The sequence below is a fragment of the Centrocercus urophasianus genome, unplaced genomic scaffold (assembly GCF_019232065.1).
Source record: "Centrocercus urophasianus isolate 14NV4802_14NV808 unplaced genomic scaffold, USGS_Curo_1.0 seq_13, whole genome shotgun sequence".
In the NCBI taxonomy this organism is placed as follows: Eukaryota; Metazoa; Chordata; class Aves; order Galliformes; family Phasianidae; genus Centrocercus; species Centrocercus urophasianus.
The window spans coordinates 21734644-21757346 of NW_024884475.1; the positions used below are offsets into that span (position 1 = coordinate 21734644).

Below are 22703 nucleotides of genomic sequence, written 5' to 3' on the forward strand. Positions count from 1 at the left end.
CTGTTTAAGTTGGAAATGTTAAGCATGTTTTTAATAGGCTCCTTTTCCACTATTAAAGCATTACAGTGAAATAATTACATTCCTTTCAATCCATTTCAGACCTTACATGGCTTCCACTAACAGTAAAAATAAAAGTAACAGCAATTAAAATAGTTGTTAGATTTTCTTTTCTTTTCAGGAATTTACTTGCTACAAGGCTAAATAAGTGAATTTTGTTGAAGGCAGTTTCTTTTATTCCTGTCTGTATTTGAAGCAGATGCTTAATCTGATGGTTCCCAGCGTTTGTTTCACACAGCAATGAACAGCAAAGAAAATCATTTGTTTGATAATGCAGTGTTGCTTGTTTGTTTCTTGAGCCTTGGTCTGGGTTTGTCATGGCTTCGAAGCTGCTGCTTCTGGAGCCGTAGCTACAAGCGTGCTGCATAATGGATGAGTTGGACGGATGGAGGCAGCAGGTGTTCCTGTAATGGAAAAGAGCAGTGTTTGTTATTGTTGTAAGCATCATCAATCCTGCTCCCTTTCTCGCTCTGTTTTCAGCGTCCTCCAAACAAAGACTCCCTGTATCTGGAGCAGCAGGGGAGAAAATAGCAGTAATCTACCCTGTGTAGTGTTGCTGTTTGGTATCTCAGGGGCAGCCTTTAAATGGATCTTGATTTGATGCTCTGGATCTATAAGTGGTGTGTTTATCATTGCAGAGGGACAATGATACAGATTTATGAATTATACTTAGCAGAAAACTCTATAAATGCCTACAAATAACTGTCCTATTCCAGGTAAATAGGATGAATGAAAAATAGGTTTCAGTTCTAGTGCTCATTGCACACTGCAAGATGGTCTGCTCCTGCGGGACTGATGTGCTGAAAGATAGGTCTAAACACTCTTCGCTTGGGAAAAGAGTAATTTTCAGGGAGAGCAGAGGGGAGAGAAAATTTTGCAGGAAGGGAGTAAAGGAGATTCTGCTGCTTAGTTTTGTTCAAGCTGATCACTGATAGTGGAAGTGTGATTACAAGAGCACTCTGGCATTTGAAATCTTACAGTACTTTATTTTCTATGTAAGGCAGTCAAGCTTAGCGTTGAATCATGTTAGCTTTGGGAGAGACTTGCTCAAATGCTTTGGTTCATTCTAGCTGTTCTTAACTGTTTCTTCTGTCTGGTGCTGTAATGGAAGCTCTAATTGCCTTCTGCAGAGATGTTACCTCTCAGGACACTGAGGGTGTGGAGCAAATGGGGGTGAACAGAAAACCAGTTTCCTTGAGTAGAGGCTGCAATAGACTTTCTGTTCAGAGTATAACGCCATCATCATTTCAAGAGAAATAGTTGTTCCATCTTACCACGACTTATTATCCTTTCCTTTTCCTTTTTTGTTTCTGCCTTTTATGGCGCTGCTCTCTTTGACACAAAGGATGTGCCATCCTTTCCAGTTTTCTTATAAGAAGTGAGGAGAGAGGGAAGGTGGTGTGTTTTTTTGTTGTTTATTTTTCAGTTGCCATACAATGGACAAAGTGAATCAAAGGGTCTTTGCCTGTAGATTGCAGCAGCCTGACTTAAGGTCACAGTTTAATTTCTGCAGGAGCCCTTAAGGTTTCAGTAAATCTACACTGGCCACTGTAAGTCTTTCTCTGGATGAACTTCAAACCTGTGTCGTAGCCATGTCTCTAGTTCTGTCTCTGGCCCTGTCCCCTTTTAGTGAACTGCTTTGGTAAACCTTAGACCCAGTTTATCACTTTGCCACTCCTAGGCTGTAGGTTGTTAGCATCACCCAGCTTTGCCTGATATGCTCAGGCCCCGTGTGACTGTGTCCTGTTTTGAGGCTGGGTGTGATCTGCCATAGGTCTTTGCTGCTCTCTTAGCGCTGTGAGCCTGGCTCCACCCTGGCCTGGTGGCCAAATGGTGCTTAAAAGCTGGAATATCGTTCAGAGGGTAAATGCTTTTCCTTAGCTTGTCTCTATGGAGGCAGGAACAAAAGCTCACTTAATCTCATAATAAATCTACTTCCAACAGGTTATTAATGAAGACCTCAAATGCGTATGACCAAATTAAGGTTATCCTTTTTCTGCGTTCTGTGGTTTTTGAAATGAGCATTTATTTTTTTTTCCTGTTCAGAAGCTGATAGCTCTGCATTTTATTTTATTTTATTTTTTTTTTTTTGCACATGGCTGTAAAGTTATGGCATGCAGTTCCTTTCCTGCTGGAGAATGTGCCAGGTGATGAGAGAGAGTCTGGAGGGAACATCCAAGGAGCTGAGATAGAATGCTCAGAAGTGTTATGGTTTTTCTGTCTTTTTTTGTTTGGAAGAAGCAAAGTTTTGCAGTTACTCTTGATATTAGATAAAATCTTTTCAGCTTTTAGCACTGTCTATGTGAAATGACTTATTTCCCATAGGCAGTTTCTTGCTTTGCTTGCTTTGGGCTTGTTTGCAGAACTAGATCTTTAAACATCTTGCTGAGCTACACTTTTATATATATATATATATATATATATATATATATATTTAAATTGTACAGACTGTAAATGGGGCAGTTTACATATGGAATTGTCTTGATATGAGTTTAAATTTATAAGCTTCAAGGTAGACTGGTGCCTAGTGATGCTCATCAGTGCCATTTCAGAGGCCCCACTGTGACCTAAAGGCATAGTGTCATCTTTAAATGGTTGGTTAAATTCCATGATGATTGGCTCAAGTGAGCACCTGATTTCTTCAAAAAAGGAAGCTAGTGTCTCTTGGCAGGCATTTTTCATTGTGTAATTACTGAATTTTGCACTCTGTCAGTTGACAGTGGCTAATGACAAGCTGAACTTGCAGCTTCTTGTGTTCCTGTCTCTGTCTGGCTTCTAGTGTGTGTGATCTTGAAACTGCACGTTCCTGACACAAAGCAATGCACTGGTGTCAAAAAGTTCAAGTTCTTTGTCCAAGAAGCAGCAGACCAGTAAAACATAATTGCATTAGTAGTATAAAATAGGTTAAAGCAGTGTGAAGGGGTGATTAACCAATCTAGATTCTGTAGTGATGCCTCTCTTCATTGCTTTGAGGGAGAGATGAGCCATTGAGCTCAGTTTGGAATCTGCTGCTTGAGTTTTTGCTCTGTCTTTCCAGCTGTAATTAGTTGTCAGACAGCCCTGAATCAGAAGTGTGTAAAGTTCTAGGTTCTCTTCAAGCTGGAGGAGAGAAAATATAGAATTTTACTAGCAGATGTCTTGATTTCATCATTTAGATGATGCAGTGTAGATATTCTGGAGGAATGTTTTTTCAAGCATCTGTGGATTTGCTGCTGTCAGATTCAGCAGCTAGGAAGGGGGTAGAATGGGTGCAGGTTTGGGTTTTGTCTTCTAGTTCCTTGCGCTCTCAGAGATGCCCAGATGCCTGATTTCCTGTTTTGTTGGATAGTTGCTAGTGTAATCAACCTTAGGCAAAGGAAAAAATTTCTGCAGACCTCTGCTAGAAAAGGCTTTGCCTGATTTAAAAAAAAAAAAAGAGAGAGAGAGACTGTCTTTTTAGACTAACAGCTACACTGAGTAGCCAGAGTGGCCAGAGCTTGAGTTCTCTTTCTATCAGCACTGGTTCCAGCTTCAAGAAATACCATGTTAAGGAAACAGTGAAGTTGAAATGAATACCTATTGATTTTAAGAGTAGATGCCTATGTAGACTTTTCCTTTCTGCATTCATCAGAAGAGGAACAATAGCACGGCAGTGCAGGTGTTTGTACTGGCAAGTCTCAGGGAATCATAATAAAGAAGTTGGAAAATTTGTAGTAACTTTATCAGCCTTTCATTTTTCCAATGAGCAGACTGTTTAGCCTGGTTCAGTAAGAAAATAACAAGACCCTGGAGAAAGGTAAGCCTTTAAGGTGTTTGCGAGAGCTAGTAATCATTAGTCATCTGCTCCTCTTCCCTTCAAAGGTGTGGCTAGGAACTTCCAAGAAGGACTGGTTTGCCCTGAAGTGCAATGGGCCATAATAAAGGGTGCCTCAATTTACTTAGTCGGCAGCCAAGAGGGAGCCTCCTCTAGGTGCTGGAGTGAGGCCAGGCTCTGTGGGAATGGCTGGGATGAGCTTTAACGAGTGCCTTGCATCAGAGTTCATTCTGCACTGTTGTTTTATGTTGTTGCACTTGTTGAGTCTACATGGTATGTGCTAATCCTGGTTTCTGCTCTTCTCACATGCATGTGGGCTTGTTCTTAAAGAAAGCGCTGCCAAACTACAGGATGTATCATTATGGTTAGATGCTGCTGTTATCAAATAAAAGTTGTTTTCCTGAAGTAATACTTAATTTCTTCCTTATTCTCCCAAAGAGAGGATGAATAAGCACCTGACTGGTAAATCTATGCAAAAGCCTGCAGCTCCCCCTTCTTTAAAACATATTGCTACTTAAAACAGATGATGGCTCCTACAGTACAGGAAATAAGGGTGGTTTTTTGTTGTTGTTGTTGGTTGTTTTTGTTGGTTTTTTTTTTTTTTTTTTTTCATAGATGCCTTATCTTTATTGTTTTAAGCTATAAAAAGATTCCTAAATTGAACCACTGATTGAAACCAGATTTCTTAGGGTATTCTCTCATGTCTGTTGCCTAATATCTAATTTTGACAATACCGCATGAAGTGTACAGATAAGAAGTTAGTTACCTATATAAAGAAAAAATAATAACAAAAGATGCAATAGTAATTTACTGGCTCTCAAATACAAATTTAATGTAACAGATGACCTGATGCTAGTTGAAGGGTTTAGGAACTGTTCTGCAGCCAAGAGAAGTCTGATGGAAGTTGTTTTTAAGTTCTCTCCTGCTGCTCTTTGCTCTTTCTCTCCACAAAATGTTCAATGTTTAATGAAACATTTTCTGTTCCACCCTGCCCCTAAGGGAAGGCTGATACATTTGGCAATGCACCTGAGCATGTATACAAACAGAATAGGGAGAAGAGATGAAAAAGGAGCCTGCCCAGTGTACTCTGTTATGAGATTTTAACCATGCATAGCACCTTGCCAGTCAGCTTCAATTGTACTACCAGATGTCCTGGCAGAGATGTGCACAGATCACTCTGATCATAAATGCAAACAGTGTATGGCAACTCCATATGTATAATACGTGTATTACAAATGAAGAACTTCAATACAGAAAGCTCTAGCGACGCGTGGAATTAATGAAATCAAAACCTTCTTGGACTTAACTTTAAAGCCTTGGATAGGTAATAGTTGCTGATGGCAGTGGTATGTTAATGGAGATAGGAGAAATCGTGATGCCTGTGCTTTATCAGCAGCAGTAAGCCTCATTCACCTGCAGTTGTCTTCTCTCATTGTGCCTTCGCCATTCAATGGGCAGAGCTACAGGGCAGATTTTCAGAGGCAGATCTCTCTTGGTGTGTTCTAAAACAACAAGGAGAGGTTGTCAGAGACCCAATAATCTCAGGACCCAAGTCACCAGAACAGGGCTACTCTGTGGTTATTCAAAGTCACCTTGTGATTTGTCTTGAGCATAAGCAGAGCTCTGTAGTCTTCCTCTTGGGGGAGAAGAAGAAGAAAAAAAAAAAAAAAAAAAAAAATATGGTTTAATAGGAAGAGTAGAGATGGAGTGGGAGTTTGTTTTACTTTTCCCGTGTTTCTTTTGACAGGTTTCTTAAATGAAGTGCTAAGTGAACCTGTTGTTTTTTGTGCGCGTTAAATATAAATGTGAGTCCGTTCTTAAGATCAGTTGTTCACTAAACTGCGCAGAGGAACTAAAATAAAAAAAAAAAATCAGATGTTACTCTTGATGGAAAATGCACTGATAGGATCCTGTAGCAAAGAAAAAATTCCTTTTTGTGGGGGCTTAGAACTGGGAGTGTGTTTGTGTCAGTTGCTATTGTTCTTTCATGCTGAATGTTGACTGTCGTCTAACCCAGCTGATAGAACTGTAGTGACAGAGGGGATTTTAAAGCAAGTAGAGGAAAATATTGATTTCCTATATTTTATGCTATTGTTACTAGGAGAAACAGAATCCCTATAAAGTGTGATAAAGAGCAAGTCAGCTCTCTGTCACTTCAAAGAATGGTGTGGAGCAAGAGAGAACAAAGGAGACTTCAGAATGGCTAGTTAACTTTGCAAACTGCGGTTAAACTTCTGTAACCAAGAAGTGGGAGATCTGAAGATAAATGATATCAAGTGCTTTCTTTACAAGTTCATTTTACTACTCAGGTGTGAATTCTTATTCCCCTGCATTCTTGAAACTTCAGAGCTCTGTACCGCAACATTTCAGGTGGTTCACTGATGGCTGCATTAGCCATTCTGATCTCACGCAGAGTTTGTCCAGAAATCCACACCAAAGATACTTAAGTTCTTCACCCTTTTATTGATTTGATAGTAAGTTACCTCAACACTGGATAGCCTTGTGAAGCTTTCTGCAGAGTGCTTGTTATGATGCTGAAAGATAGGTACACCTGGACCAAGATGCGTTGCTCTGTGTTCATGCAGTCTCCACATGTCTGTGCTGGCTTCTAGCTCCCTCATGACTTTTATATATATAGCTGCTTAGAACTGGCTTATATTATGATAAACATTGTAGCATTGATGTTACTGTAGCAAGTTAAATCCCTGTTCTTTTCAGTAGAGAGAGAGCTCATACCGAGATGTTGCATTGCGTTTTCTTTTACAAACAGAGCAAAGCTTGTCAGAAGCAGGAGCTGGTGAAGGCTCTCCTTCCATTCAGTTCTTGTTCACAAATGCAAAGCAGATTTTAACTTCATCAGCATTGTTTAGTTCGGTACTATATAAAAGAGGAATTTAATTTGCATTCTTGTGTTACTAGCTCAGATGTAATTCTGGAAATTAGGAGATAGGAATTTATTACTCTGGAAGTGCCTATCCTGACTGATATCTTAAAAACAGCCATACATCATCTATTGGTGACTTGTGTTGCCTGCTGCTTATATGATCCAGTGCATCCAATTTACATACTTGTGATTGTTCAAGCCTTACTTTCATACCTCCCTGAAATAAAAGTAGCACGTATTCTAGTTTTGTGATGTGGACTTTTTACTTATATCAAAATTGATATGAGAGGAATAAAAAGATTGTACAAAATGGAAATGCAGTGCACTTATAAAAAGAAATGAACAGCCCACCAAGTATCTTGAAAATCTGTTCTTTGCTGTCATAGAATCATAGAATCACAAGGTTGGAAACAACCTATAAGATCATCTAGTCCAACCGTCTCCTCATCACCATTGCCACCACAAGCACTAAACCATACCACGCAGCACGTCATCCAGATGCCTCTTGAACACTGCCAGGGATGGCGACTCCACCACCTCCCTGGGCAGCCATTCCAGTGCCTGACCACTGTGTGAGAGAAACAGTTCTTCCTTATGTCCAACCTAAACCTCCTCTGATACAACTTGCGGCCATTGCCCCGTGTCCTGCTCGTTGCCTGGGAGAAGAGGCCAAATCCCTCTTCACCACAACCTCCCTTCAGGAGGTTGTAGATTGCAGTGAGGTCCCCCCTGAGCCTCCTCTTCTCCAGACTGAACAATCCCAGCTCCCTCAGCCGCTCCTCATAAGACTTGTGCTCCAGACCCCTCACCAGTTTTGTTGCCCTTCTCTGGACACGCTCCAGGACCTCAATGTCTTTCCTGTAGTGAGGAGCCCAAACCTGAACACAATACTCGAGGTGCGGCCTCACCAGTGCTGAGTAGAGGGGGATGATCACCTCCCTGCTCCTGCTGGCCACACTATTTCTAATGCAGGCCAGGATGCCGTTGGCCCTCTTGGCCACCTGAGCACACTGTCGACTCATGTTCAGCTGAGCATCAGCCAACACCCCCAGGTTCTTCTCTTCTTCACAGTCATCCAGCCACTCATCCCCAAACCTATAACGCTGCATGGGGTTGTTGTGCCCAAAGTGCAGGACCCGCCACTTGGCCTTGTTGAACCTCATCCCATTCACCTCATGTTTCACAAACTCTCAAAAGTAATGAGTAACAAATACCTCTCACTGCTGTGTCTGTATTTTTGTTCACTGCTTTATGTGCTGTTTTCAGGCATGCACATAGAAAATCAAGATAGCTATTTTCAAAGTGTTGTCCGTGAAGACCTAGTGTTTATTCATCTACTGGTATCTTGTTGGCTGACATACATTTCACCTGAGGACATCATCTGCTAATTTGATGCCTTTCTTTTTCGTGCCCTTAAGCTGTTTTGATACCAGAGGCTTTGCAGGCTCCATCTTATGGAGCACTAGCAGCAATAAAAAGTGCAAGGAAGGAAAACAATGTGAACTGAAGCTTGGTGAAAATAGAGTTGTGTAATATGGCACTGGTTAGTGGCTGGATGACAGCCACGAGAGATGACATAGATTTAGTGGCATGCGTAACTGCAAAGAACAAAGGAGTTAATCAGCAACAGTGCTGTATATAAGAAGCATTACTGTGTATAAATGCATATTAAAATTGTTGCCTAAGCTTGTGATAGAGGGTCAGCCTGCTGTGGTTTAGTGTCCTAATATTCCTTTTGTAATAACTTTTGAAATTCATTTTAGGTTTGCTTTTCTGTGTTGCTAAATGGTAGTGAATCTGAGAAACACATCCGGCAGTGGAATAATGGCTCTGTTTGAAGATGCTTGCAGCTTTTTAGAGAGGAAAATATTATCCAGATGATGGAAAAAAAGAATTCCTCCTCACATAAATGAAGCACAGTAATAAATATATTGTTTCACTTCTGTTCTCTATTTTTGCATTACAGTATGATATGGAAAGACAGCTCTTCCTATCAGCCTTACAGAACTTATTAAAGTGTCAGGCTTTTCTTTAGGACTGGTTCTCAAGGTACAGCTTTTTCCTTTTAAGACGCTTGTAACTTTTGGGCTCCTGCACTGCAGAGAATTACAATGTGCTGACATTGCAGCAGTGAGTAAGGAACTCATCACTGGATCTTGCTTTCCCTGGGGCTGCCAAAGTGTGTTTGTCCATACCTGTGACATGGTTCAGTTCTGAACATCAGTTCTCTGTAGTGTGAAAGCTGGTGGCCTAGAAGTCTGTTACTCCATTATTCATTTTTCTGGACATGGCTGCAGATGTACAGCTTTCTTCTGTCCAGTAAAGCTTGGCAAAAAAGCTGAGCAGCAGCAGCACAAATATGAGTGCTGCTTACAGCAGTCACTGTAAGAGGATAATCTGGTGGGAACAGAACGGTGCTGAGATCATATTCACAGTATTAACATAGGCCTGCGAAGCATGCAGCAGTTTTGTAATATCGTGGAAACACATGTTTTCCATGTATATGCATGCATGTATGTGTGTGTGTGCACATGCCAGGAAATGGAACTCTAATTTCCTCTGAAAAAAATGAATACAGCTGTCTTGTTCCTTTCAGTCACTTTTTGGGTTTATATTTGATATTTACGATGTCATCTTCACACTCACCTTGAGTTTTTAGCCTTTATCTGTTGAGCTTTTCATGCATGTTAACTAGCTGAGTCAGGAGACTTGTAGCTGATTAATGTTTCCCCTCTGCAGCTGGGGCATCTAGAACAGGCATAAGCCTCTTGATGCCTCATTTACATCCAGTTCCTTTTTAAACAGGCTTGCACTGTTTCTAGACCTTCCCATCTTTCTTCACCTGCTGTCAGTTCTTGTTGTGCCTCTCACTAGAGTTGTTGTTCCAGCTGTGTATTTGCATTTCGTGATTTTATTCATGCAGCCAGATAACATAATACTAAACCCTCCTACATCAGCAGTAATGACAGCAATACTCATGGGATAGCTGTTGGCAGGTTGATTCTTACTTAACTGTATTAACAGTTTTGGTACTGCTCCCTGGTGGATCTGGATGTTCAACAAACACACACAAAGATTGAGTTCTGCAGCTGGAATTTTTGATGTTGCTTTATGTTGAGCAGTGAAATACAGTGACTACTATCTCTTTTTTTTTCCCTTCACAGAGGTCTTCCCCTATGAAATAAGTTTTGTTGAAAGAGTTCTTCCTATTCTCTCATATTCTGTACTTTATTCTATGCATGAAATAAGTATCGGTTTTGATGTGCTCAGTCTCTGGTTCATCCCAAATGTTAATGATTATGTTGTTACAATTTCCCTCTGTCCCAGCAGATCAAGATTAGAGATGAAACTCTAGGACTAGAGATAGTTTAGGTGATTTCCGACTGGCAAATTGTCTGGTTTCTGCTGAAATATGAGGGCAATCCAGTGCCTTGTTCTACTTCACATATTTGAATAAAGCATGATTGCTGACTTAAGAGTGTGAAAGAATTTGAGTTTGTAAATTATCAGTTTGTGGGAGAAATTCTTTCATACTGAAAAAAGAATATGTTTATAAGTAAGTGGAGGATTAAGCTTGAGGCTTCATATTTGCACTTCAATTAAAAAAAAAAAAGTGTTGTCCTCTGTCTAAGACTGTGTGTAGTCACAACCAGCATTTGTGAAGCTAGTGCAGCCGCTAATCCCGTGGGAAAGTGCCAAACTTGTCAGCTTTTATAAATTGCTGTCTTTATGACAGGAAACTGGGAGGGAAGGGTCTTGTATCTGAATGGAACAGCAAGGAGAAAGCTGGTATGTCAGGCAGATGTATCCCTGAGCCGCTGTTTTCTGTGGCGAAAGCAATGCCAGGAGCACGGGTCTTGTTGAAAGATTGGATGGAGTCCATGAGAACTCAGTGAGCATCCGGTAAATGTTTTGACTGGATGAAAAGGAGGCTGGAGGAGAAGACCTCTTGGAGAACAATTGAAAACAAGGCAGGCCTTCTTGTTTCTTTTGTTCCTAGCATGGCAACTATTTTTACATATTTGTTGGTAGCAATAGTGTGCTTTCTCTACCTTTACCTGAACATCTCATAGGTGGTGAATGGTTTGAGACTGAGTGTCAAGCCATTGTCAACATGGCAGTGAGTCATACACAGGAGTTCTATCATGCTTGTAGCATCTGCACCTTCAGGCAACGTGAGGGTTACTGGGTGTTTCCTTGATGGCCTGCCTCTAAGCAGCAGAGGCTAGCTTAAGAGTTTATTACGCAGAACATACCCCCTGGTATAAGCATCCCTGACAGGGATGAGTAGGTGCCTAAACTTCAGCTTCCGCTGAGTTTATATTCACCCTCACAATTTGTGATGTGAAATATTTCATATGACAAGGAGTACTGCGGAGAGTGTCTGAAGGGCTACAACAGCGTTTCTGGTTGGATTTGCTTATTCCATAGAGGTGACAGATTAAAGACCTGAAGTTCAAGTCCAATGCAAATTTTTTAACGTGGTGCAGAAAAGCAGCACAAATACATAGTTTGTCTAGTTTGTCTAAAAACATTAGTTCTGAAATTCATAGTGCTTTAGAATAAAATTTTTAAAATGTTCTGAAGGTTTTGGTGTCATCTTTGGGCTTTTTTGCTTTTTTTTTTTTTTTTTAACATCAAAGCAACAGCTCTATTATAATCTGTAATTGCATTAGCCAGAGTGGATACTTCACTCTGTGTTAAGCAGCTCAGTGGAATAGGAAGGAGGAGGAACCTGGTTGATATACACGATGTGGCCCTTTGGCAATGCCTATCAGGTTCAGCTGCTTCCTTTGCAGCAGTTGCTTTATCTGTGTGCTATGAGTTGCTCTTGAAAAGAACACCTTTTAATGTATGCCACTCTTGTTTCCCTCTGTGTTTTTGCAGCAAGTGACTGGCAGAAGTTTTGGTGAGAAGGACTTTCGTTCTGGATTAGAAAACGGCATTCTTCTGTGTGAGTAAGTAACACAGTTTTGAGTCTTGAACACATTCTTGACTATAGATGAAATGAACTTTAGCTAGTATGTCTGATTGCTGGTTTCCTTTTGCAAGTTTTGACGTTGTGCATGCTGGTTATTTCACTGCAGCATCCTTTCAGTGCCAACACTATCTTGTTACAGTGAGAATCAAGATGTGGCTTAAAGAAAACAAGTTTTACAGAGTGCTTCCCTCACTCCACCCCAGCTCCTTAGTAGAGTTATGTAAAGTGAAAATGATGTTTTCTTTTTGGTTTCATTTTAAGAAGTTAACCGCAGATTGGCTAACGGTGTTCCACACGTGCCTGCAGATTTCTCCGCTCCGGTGAAGTGTTTTGGACCAATGCCAGGTTCAAGCACTGTCAAGAGTTAACCATCTGAGCACCATCAATACTCAGCAGCTTTTATAGTTTCTGGAAAGTTTATACATCCTCTGAATTTTACCTAAAGGTGTGTTGGAATGATGTGTTTTGTAATTTTTGGACAGGCGATGCAAGTTGGCTTCTTCATATTTCTCTCTGTGGTTTTAACAGCAAGTTTTTCAGCAGTCTTCCAAAAACATGTGACCTCAGATGCCAAAGCTAGTGACTTTAAAGAGAAATTTGGAAGTGTGCTCTATGCCCCTAGATCTTTGAAAATCCCATACAGGATGTCAGGAGTTTCGGAGAATTAACTGACCTGAATCATATGTATGCACTATTTTCTTTCCCTGGGAAGGCAGATTTGTCAATGAAGTGGGTAAAAGCTGTCTTTGCACACCAAAAGGATTAAACTTGTGCAGAAGAACTGAGTGGATATTGAAATTTATGAAAGAGATCTCTTGAGACACTTAGCCAAAGCGCTTCAGCAACTGTTTTTTCTATACTACAAAAGGAGCAAGAACATGGAGTTTGTTTTCAGTAGTATGGTTGAGCTAATATTCTGTAAGTCAACTGTAGGTAGCTTACGACAGCTTTGAAGCTTACTTATGCAAGTACTGCTGTATATCTCACAGGTGTAAGTAATCTTCAACTTCAGCAGCTAAAGAGTGAAAGAGCATAAGGGAACTGATCTTGTTTAATTGTAGTTGCGTGTCTTTGCTGAGGAATGAATGGCTTTGAGAGTAGGGAAGTAGTTGTTATTGTTGATCAAATGTGTAAACTCAGGAGCAGCATTGTGTCCACCTCTCTGTATGGAAGGGCTGCCTCTTATACAAGGTCTCACTCTCCAGTGTTCAACAGAAGTCACCTCACAATGCCCTGTAAGTGGTTAGTAGATAAAATTCTACTAGGCTACAAAGCATTACCAAGATAGCTTCCGCTTTGGCCTTGCTAATGATGAACAGTTTGAGGCCAGCAATAAAAACATACTCCTTGCTGCTTTTAAGTTCACTGTATGAACTCAGAAACTTGGAAATATAACACTGAGAACTCTTAATGCATTTTTGAAAAGAACAAACTTTGGCCTCTAATTTTTGTATCTCTTGCTCTGTGAAGCATTGCTAGTAAAGTTACCACAGGCAGTATCTCCCTTAACCTCGTTTGTCTCAGCTGACCTCAACAAGTAAATGAAAATTGTATCTCAACGTCTCTGAGAAGCTGCTGAAGGCAAGAAAGGAATTCTAGGTGTTGCAGGTTTCTGAAGATATAAGAAGTCATTACCTTTAGCCCAGTTTATCTGATTTGTTACTCAGAAGTTGTAGGAAGAAGCTAAACTTGTCTCAGCTTACCCCCGTGGAATGGCACTAATTGGTAATGCCATTGGCTGACAGCTCTGCTGGATGTTTATGGGTGATGCTTGTCTGAGCTTGGAGTAGTGCTAACTTTCATGTGTTTTTTTTCAATGTTCTTGTTTATTATTGTGTTTCAAGATGAGACCTGAAAGTGAGCCTGGGTCCTGAGGGAACCCAGCAGCAAGAAGGCTGGGAACTAATGTCAACAGGTGGAATCTGTCAATTTGCCAGGACTCTCCCAAATCCTGCTCCGGGCAAGCTTTTTGTACATAAAAATGGAGGGGAGGAGAGATTGGCTCCATGGCAGAGTCCAGTCTGATAACAGTTGGACTAGCCATGTGCAAAATGACCTAGGGGACATCTTTGTCTGTCTGCAGCAGGTTGCTGGAGCCTTATGTGCAGTAATGCCAGGCCTAGCTCCAGTTGGTTGCAAAGTCTGTGGCCTACACTTGTTCAGTGCAGGTTCCTGTTTCAGCAGAGCAATAACAGAAATCTTTCCCTCTTTTGTGTGCTCCTTAAAGGGATATTTCAAAACCTGTAGTGGCATTCACAAGCTGTTTGTGGCATTTCCCTTCTGTGCTGACAAACCCTAGACTAATAAATCTCTCCCAGCTGTGGTTCTGGCAATTAGCACACTACCGAGATGTCAGTGCTTGAGGTACTACTGTAGCAATCTACTGCAAAGTCTGGCAGACATCGTTATGCTGGTTATAAATCACTCATTCACATCTGAAGGAACTGGGGCTGTTTAGTCTGGGGATAAGGAGGCTGAGAGGAGACCTTGTTGCTCTCTTCAAATACGTGAAAGGTGATTACAGCGAGAGCAGGGTTGGTATCTTCTCACTGATGACAGGTGACAGGACGAGAGGAAATGGCCTCAAGTTGTGCCAGGGGAGGTTTAGGTTGGATATCAGGAAAAACTTCTTTACAGAAAGGATTGTTAAGCGCTGGAATAGGCTCCCCAGGGAGGTGGTTGAATCAGCATCCCTGGATGTGTTTAAAAACCATTTGGATGTGGTGCTCAGGGACATGATTTAGCAGAGGGTTGTTAAAGTTGGGGTAGTGTGGTTAGGTCGTGGTTGGACTTGATGATCTTTAAAGTCTTTTCCAACCTGAGCGATCCTATGATTCTATGATCTAGCAACCATGCACGTATTTCAGTACATGAAAACTAATATAACTGTGCCTCGCCATCAGCATGGGCTTTCGGGAGGGCATTGTGCTCTGGCATTCTAATTAATGGGAAGCATCACACTCAAGTTAGCCACAGGCACCTGAAGACTCTTGTGCCTGATTCCCTGATAGTGTTTGCATGGTTGCTGGCATCTAGATCTGGCTTCATTATGATACTTTTAAAGCTTGTTGCACTCAGTTCAAGAGCATATTTAACAATGCAGGATGCCATAAAGTTACACGCTGACAGATGTGAATAACACAAGTTCTTCCTTCTTTCTGGATTTGAAAGCCCACTTGTACAGTTTCCCTGACAGTACCAGCTCTGATTGCTCACCCAGCTGTGCTCAGAAGCCAATGACTACCACTTCTGTTTCTCTGAAATGATTTATTTCATGGCTTTGTAGCAAAGCTGTCTGACATCAGTGCAGATGGTGACTTCAGCAAGGGGCATCAACACAGATAGAAGATGCAATTCAAACTGTTCTTTCTTTATGTATTAAAATGTTACATGCAAAGACTGAGGAGCTTCCTGGCTGCACTCTGCATGCATAGGTAAATGTTCCATGGTGGGGACATGACAGGAAACAGTCTGATGGAGGAATACAACATCAACAGCAGCAAATACCCCTTGAAATCCCGATTTCTGCTCAGGCACACATTCTTTTTCTTTTAGTTGGTTGGTTTATCCTATTTTGTTACTGTTACATAGTTTTGATGTTACAGTTTGACCCAGGTATCATAAGAAGCTAGAATTACCTCAAGAGTAAATTAGTTTGTTATTTAGGGCTGAGTAGTTGCTATGCTGCATGTTTAGGCATCAGAATGAAAGTTAACTGCAACAGAAAAAGTATATACTATCTTCCTTCACCTGTTGTACTGATATTTTAGTATCTCTCCTTGTCCTGTCCTTCTGCTGCAAGTTTTCTCCTTTCACATTCAGCAGTTAAAGAGGATATGAGGTTTGAAAAATCCAAGTTATTTATTTGCCTTAATATGACTAGCAAAGGGTGAAAGTTCCTAGTAAGTAGAGAAATATAACAGGAAGCATTTATTGATAAGCAATTAACATCATATTTTCTCTCAAGCTTTCTCTGGAATCAAGCCATATGAGGAGTCCAGCCACAGTGTAAGTTTATATCAGTGTTAATGAGATTCTAATGTCAGGAGTAGGACCAAAAGGTGAAGTTCTAATGAGTAGCAACAGTTGGGATGTGGACTTTAGACAAAGGGCCTTAAACTCAAAGCAAATCCAGATTCATATATCTGCACCAGTGATTTGTCTTTGCAGTTAAGTTAAGCAGTGTCATGCTAAGAGGTATTAACGTAGATTCTATATGTAGAACAGATTATCTGCGTGTCTGCTTTGTCCGTGTACAAATCAATTTATAGCAGTAAATGCAGCCGTAGTAAGTCTTTGATTTTTCTCAAATGTGAAAGTGCTAACACATATTTAACTTTATACCTTGAAAAGCATTAATGCATAAAAGTGAAGGAGTAATAAACATACATGATCAAACATAGGTGCCACTTGTATGTGCAATTCTGGATACCATTTTATGAGCATTTTCCCACAGTTTTTTCTTTTTTTTTTTCTTTTTTTTTTTCTTTTTTTTTTTTTTTCCAAGGCATTTATTTTGTAGATTAGTACGTAGTGTTATGTAGCTTAGTAAAATGTGCAGAAACAATGTTTATTGTTTTTAGTTAGCACTGTGACTCTGTAACCTCTTCTCTCTTTTGTGAAAGAGCAAATATAGAGATAGTTTATTGCTCTTAGTCTTGGTAAAATTGGTAACAAACAGTGATGGAGGGAAAAATTTTATCCTTTTTCTTGTGCAAGCAGAAGTCCAGGAAGGGCCCTTACTTTCAATTGTGCATGCTCTTAAAAAAAAGCCTGCAATCTTTTTTGTACTTTTAAATTTGAGGGGAAAAAAAAAAGAGAGAGAGAGAAAGAAGTTAGTAATATACATAGATTATTTGAAATTAAAGAAAAAAGTGAAGTGTGATTATAAATGTGCATGAGCTGAAAGTGATTGTGATTAAGATTTACTTAATGGAATTTACCATTTACTCTGTCATGAGAATAATTTTCTTCTATAAATAAGAAATCTCCTTGGCTTGTGTTCTTTATGTCTCTGGTGATGAATGAGCTGTTTATTCTCGGAGAGCAGACTTTCTTAAGGCTTGCATCATGGCTATCATGCATCTGACCAAGCTTTGGGCTGGCATGAATGCTGTTTTCACTAAGAGCTGGATACGTGCCAGATCAGTGCAAGTATAACGCTATGGAATAGAAAAACTTTGTTTCTGAGTCAATGTGGTGTTAGGTGTGGAACCTTATTTCAGAGCAGCTTTAGTTGAAAGTATGGCATTTCGTTTTGGCTCTTGAAAAATCGGACTCTTCTTGCAAGCTAATGTCTTTTATTTAAAATTACCACTTATGGAGACCTGGGGAAAATAAGTATGCAGTTACTTTTGTAGATTGCAAGGTTTTGGTATGTTGTTTTACTTATCTGCCACTGGTAAGAGCCCGACATCAATTCAGCGCTCAGCTGTACAGTGTACAGTGCAGATACGTATGTTTAATTAAATTTTGTTTGAATTTGCTATTCCTGGAAGCCAAGAAGGTATTTGAGTTTCACAGGCGTACTTGAAATTTTGAATGTGACCCATGCCTTAAGGTAAGAAGGGATTGGTGTTCTCCTGCAGTTTTCAGGCTGCGTATTGTAAAGCCAAAGCATAATCAGCATCATGGATTTGGCATGGCTCCAATTTAGAGAGACGGGCCCCAAGGCTCATTAAGCATTGAGATTTTGGTTCATGTGAGGACATCTGAAGCAGTTTTATATGGACTCGAGGTTTTTTATCTGTAAATTTTACTGCAACATTAAGATGATGAGCTACTTATTAGTATAGCTTAGTTTGAGGGGTTAAGGGTGATGGAAACCATAATGTTTAGCTGTGTGCATGAGAAGGAGAGATACTGTGTGCATGAGAAGGAGAGATACTGTGTGCATGAGAAGGAGAGATACTGTGTGCATGAGATACTCGAGTGCTATTAAAATGGCCTGTCTTTGTAATTATGTTGAAAAAAAAAAAAAATGCATCTCAGCAGACTAAATAGTGGGGTTTTTCCAGTGCAAGTTTGTGATTGACAGAGCAGAAGGCTCTGGAACACTGATCCATTCAAACTGAGTTTTGCTGAAGTGCAAAGCAAGGTAATCCTGTGAGAGGTTTCAGCTTTCCAAGAGTGTATGCTTAAAAGCTTGTTTTGAATAAATGCTTTGAGAAATTATCCATTCTTATTGCTATCTTGTAAAATTGAGAGTTGTAAATGTGTAGGTACATGAGATGTTCTACGTGTCATTCATTGTGGTGGTAGGTTCTGTATAAATAGTCCTTTTAAAGGCACAATCTTCCCTGTTGCCTTCTTGAGCTGCTTTGCAAGACCTCTGTTTTATTCCTATTTCTAGTTGGCAGAGTATAGCCTGTGTTATGCTGTATTTGGCTTGACTTTTCTTAGTCCTACTGGTTTCGTAGTTATTTATTCTCTTTTCACTTATCAGACTGGACTGTGAGGCCCTTATATGACAAAGGCAGTTCTGTCTTGCATGTTAAAAAAGCACCTTGTTCATCTGACGCTAAATAAATAATAACAGGGACATCATTAGCAATCACTCAAGAATGTTTTCCCCAAAATATTTTTGTGACCTCAAGAACAACTCTGTATTTTGAAACTTCTTTGCTGCTTCCTTTGCAACAAAATCTTGTGACTTTTTTGTTGTCTGCACTGTATCAATGTGTTTTGTTCATATTTAAGATCAACAGTGTGTTTTCTTCATCTTTTCAACTATTTTGGGCATGTTGGAGGCGCCACTTATAGCACAGGCTTAAAATCTGTAGATACTAAAACTGTCTGGACTAGTAATTGTCAAGAGCTGAAAAGCTGTTTGTTAAAATATACATTTGTAAAACTTAATTTTAAATAGAGAATTGTCTCCTTGAAAGTTTACTGTGGATAGGATTTAGTGGATAGGATTTCCTGAACTCTCAAATATGAAATACCTTTTTGCTTTAAGTGTAGGTCATTAGTCAGCTTTTCTTTTTAGGAATATGATCTGCAGTTTGAGCTAAGAACTCTGTTGGATACATACCCATCCAGCCTGGATTCATCTGTGAACCACACATCATTTCAACCTTTCATTTTTCCATTTCTGAAGCTTATTCTCCGAAATTTTTCCTCTTAGAAGCTAAGTCTTCTTGGAGGCTGGATTTGGCAGCCATCCTTTGAATATTTTCTTAACTGACGCTTTCTTGCAAGAATTTCATGTGCAGTTGTCTTGGTGCTTTTCAGATCTTTTTAGATCTTTTATCAGCTGTTGCCTGAAACGCCTTCTTTTCCTGGCAGAAGCCTTTCAAATTCTTAACCAGTGATAAACAACCCGAGGAAGGTCTCATAGGTTAGTCACACAGCGGCTAGTACTGATTTCAGCCTGTCTGTCCTACTGCAGAGATACCTTATCTCCTGGAATTTCAAGCCTTGGGGACGGTACCAAATAGAGCAATTGATTCTCCACATACGTACCAGAGCTGTTTTTCACAAGGGGAAGGAAGTGACCTACCTTCTCCCTATAAGAGTGGGAGAGGATCAACTTTCCATCGCCTCTGTGCCCTGACATTTTCATAAGGTAAGGCTGTTCCTGTGCAGTCTTAGCAAGCTGCACGTAAGAGCTGACCACTAAAGGATCTAAGTCAGTGCCTGGTTGAGGGAAGGGGTGGATGGGATGGATGTGTAAATGTTGTGTTGAAAGTGGAAAGAGAACTTTAAGGAGAGAAGTGAAAAACAGGGCTGACTTGTCTCAGGACAAGTGCATAAATGCCAGAAAAGCTGGACAGAAATCCTAGCTGAGAGTTTGAAGGACCTTGGTAATGAGTCAGGTGTGTGCATGCAGGGACTGCTGTTTTACAAAGGGAACCTGTAGAGCTTTGGTTTTACCCTGTGTTGGATTGCTGTTTTGGGGGGGTTTGGTGGGATTTTATTTTTTTTTCCATCATATTATATTTGAATTCTTTTCAAGAACTATTCTGCCTCATGTATTTTCATTTTGCTATGTTTTTTCTTCTTTTACTTTAAAATGTTCCTTGAGATTTCCTCATCATTTGTTCCTTTTGGTTATGTCAGAGAAGTACAGGATATATCAGAAACCAGAATTCCCTCAGAAGGAAAAGTGCTCTTCATATCAATAGCTTTTAGCAACAGTAGTAGTTAAGACTCCAAAACGTTTACTTTGTGAAGCAAGTTGCCTGTTGCAAGTTTTTTTGAAGTCCTCCATAACCTTGTTTTGGCAGTCATCTCCAATATGGTCGTGGGTCATTAAACCCCAGCAACCAAAAAAAGGTCAAACTTAGGGAAGGTACCTATGATCTCCTTTTGAGAACAGCACTGAAGGGCACTGTTTCATAGTGTCTATTCCCTCACAATTTCATATCAGACCTTAAGTTAGCAGTGTCTTACTGGAGGGGAAGGGAAAAAGGAAAAGTCACGGAAGACTTAAAAATAACCTTTTTTTTTTTTTTTTTTTCTGCTTTTTTTTTTTCTTTTCTCAAGACAACATAGCTGGACTTTTCCCACTTGCATCTGGTTTTCTAGATTCCTGGTTTCAGGAATATGAAATATATGAATATAGTACCAATACATTAACAAAAAATAAAAATCCAACTTCTATGCTTCAACTCTGACAATTTAAACAGTAGTTTACCAATTTCTACATAGCAGAATGTAGTATGTGGTGATGTAAAGATTTTGTTGTGTCTTTAGAGACAATGAATGATGAAAATCTGCTTGTGGGTTTTCTTTGTTTGAAGAACTCAACTATACAAAAACCTGAACTAATAGATGTGTGCTTGAGAAAACTTGAGCTTGGATCTTGTGGACCTTTCTTTATCTTCGAGGAAGAACAGGAGGGTTGACATTTACGTTAAGAGCGAACTGCATGTCTGCCTTTGATACCCTCACAGGGATGAAAATACCTGAACTTTGATAATTTTTACTGCACAAGGAAAAGGACTGCTTCCTTGAAGGAGAAAGTGGGAGACAGGGTAAGTAAGAGCTAGGAGGTTCTCAGAGAAACAGGTGGTCATTCAGAGTCTGAGTACGATTTGGTTTCTGTCTCAAAACTTCTCTCTAACCCTGCCAGCAGGGACCTTGGTGACTTCAATAAACTGATCACCATTGCTGATCTGGACATTCTAACCAGATGTCTGAGGCAGAGGGTTGTATGTGTGTCATCAATTTTTGTTCAGCTGGTGCTTTCAAGTGTTTTCCTGCTGCAAGAACAAGTGAGTGGCCAAGTCATTGGAAAGAAAAAAAAAAGTTAGAGGAGGCTTTCATATTGTGAAAAATAGACGACACACTTTTTAGTCTCAGTTTTGGTCACATGCTTGCAAAAGTGATGGAACTAACTTGTCTAACCTGACTGCAAGATAGGGTCTTAGCACTTGGGGTTATGTTGATTTCCTGCCCTGTGGCCTGAAAATGGTAGGGTTAACTTGTGTAATAGAGGTAAACTTGTGAAAATAAAGCATAGAATACTGTGTATGTGATACACCGGATGTGGAAACTGATGGATTCTACCTTGTTCCTACAACATCTGTTCTGACAGAAGACTCTGAAGTTGTTTTGTTTCTTTTGGGGGTTAAGGAAGGATGTTATCTCATAAGATTTTCAGATGACCCATATGGCTGGACAACAGATGCTGGAATTGTTCCTCTATCTGTAGATGCCTGCAGTGCAATCATCTAGCCTTGCTGTGCAGTTAAGTGCAGAAAAAATACCTGCTTCTGGTTACAGTCATGTCATCTCATTCCGGATGCCTGCAGTCCATTAGCTAGAACAGTGCTTTGCCAGGTAGCATTTGCCAAGGTTTCTAAGTGGTTCTGGTGGATTTTTTATGACATCTTATTTGAGTGGAAGGGAAAGTACTGCAAATGGCAAATATTTATAAGCAAATCAGCTCACGCTGTTGTGGTCAGGGCTATGGCTGGGAGAGTGACAAGGCCAAGAGCCGTAGCTGTAGAGGTCTTGCAAATAGAGCCAATGTAGTGGGGTTGTAGGAAGGGTTAGGCAACAAAAATTCACTCTTCCATGAATTTGTTCCCTGGGGGTCATGTCTTCACCTCTGAATGCACCTAGGGATAGGACTGGGAGCATCACAAAGCCTGGAGCTGCTGCTATGGCAGGGCTGGAAAGGGGCTGCTGTAGGAAGGTCTGGATCAGAAAGCATTTTCCCAACAGCAAGATTTACCCCTGGGTCATTGCTTAGGCCAAGTCTGCAGTGCAGCATCGATGGGTATTTTGTTGGCTCTGTATTTTCACAGAAACCTGCTGGAGTTGATAGAATTTCACGTATCAAGACAGATGCTCTATATGAGTCCAAAGAGCACAGAAAAAAATTAGTTTGTGTGTGTTGGCTTGTGCAGGAAGTGGTATGTTTGGTAGCTCTCTTGGAGAAATGAGCAGATAACATCTATGGGACTGAAGGCTGACACTGTGACACTGTGTAAACAGCTCAGCTTCTCAGCCAGGCTGGTGGCTGGGCAAGCTGGCGACACTCAGTACTTTGGCATCGGGACTGTTGCTCTAGATGAGGCAATAATTTAGAAGCAGCCAGACTGCTCTGGAAGAAATCTGCCTTTGGCACATTCTGCAGTGGGCCAGTCCTGGAGGTTTTAGTGCCAGACCATTTAGAGATGTTTCCAACAGGAGGTAAACATTTTAATAATAGAGACCTTTCTTCCTCAGGCTTTTCCATCCTGCCCTGGCCCATTTCCTCCCACTTCAGACTCCGAATGGTGATCTAAAGTGTTGTTTATTCCCTACTCTTTTCCTTCCTCTTGTCTTACTCCTCCCCCATATCTCACAGAGAACCCTGTACACACCAGTCTGAAAGTTTACTGGGAACAAGCTTTGGCTTTGGGGTTTCCATTAAGACCTCTTTATTTTACTTTCTATTGTTTATGGCATTTGATGTGCTCTTGCAGTATGTGTTATTGTGCCTGGTATATTCACATATCAGTAATAAAGAAAATTGGATACTTTTGTTAATATAT

General features: G+C 40.4%; 1 protein-coding gene across 1 annotated transcript in view; it reads left to right on the plus strand.

Annotated features, from left to right (window-relative positions):
* Positions 1–22703, plus strand: part of LIMCH1 (LIM and calponin homology domains 1) — a 166090-nt gene that overhangs the window by 49656 nt on the left and 93731 nt on the right. The window contains exon 2 of the mRNA XM_042812322.1: positions 11622–11692. The gene's annotated coding sequence lies outside the window, so the exon portion shown is untranslated. The remainder of the gene's footprint in view (positions 1–11621; positions 11693–22703) is intronic.